Source organism: Pygoscelis adeliae, unplaced genomic scaffold (genome assembly GCF_000699105.1).
Source record: "Pygoscelis adeliae isolate BGI_AS28 unplaced genomic scaffold, ASM69910v1 Scaffold290, whole genome shotgun sequence".
Taxonomy (NCBI): Eukaryota; Metazoa; Chordata; class Aves; order Sphenisciformes; family Spheniscidae; genus Pygoscelis; species Pygoscelis adeliae.
The window spans coordinates 1,009,161-1,009,568 of record NW_008823965.1 but is presented as its reverse complement, the minus strand read 5'-3'; positions in this window follow the sequence as shown (position 1 = coordinate 1,009,568).

Genomic DNA, 408 nt, shown 5'->3' with positions numbered 1-408 from the left:
GGTATGGGGGTGCGGGAAGGACGAAGCAGCCGTCCAGGCTGTTCCCTGCCACAGGGTTCCCAGAGCCGCTTTGATCTGTGTGGGTGTCTGGGGGGGGGTGGGGGGTATTTTAAAAACATTATCAGGAAAAAAAGCAGCTGTTTATTTTGGTGCAAAGCTGGTTCTTAGCCGCAGGCACCGTTTGCTCCGTCTTTGCTCTAAGGCAGGGTGGGAAAGGGGAAAGAGGAGTCTCTCGGTTTATTCCTGTTGTTTACAGTGGCGGGTGACAGCGAGGGAGAGCCGGCCCCGTCCCCCCGCGGCGCCCGTCCGGGCCCTTTCCCAGGCCTTCGCCGGAGCCGCTCCGGGAAGGGAGGAGGCGCGGCCGCGCCCCGGCGGGTCTCTGCTCGGGGACATCCGACGGGGCGGGCC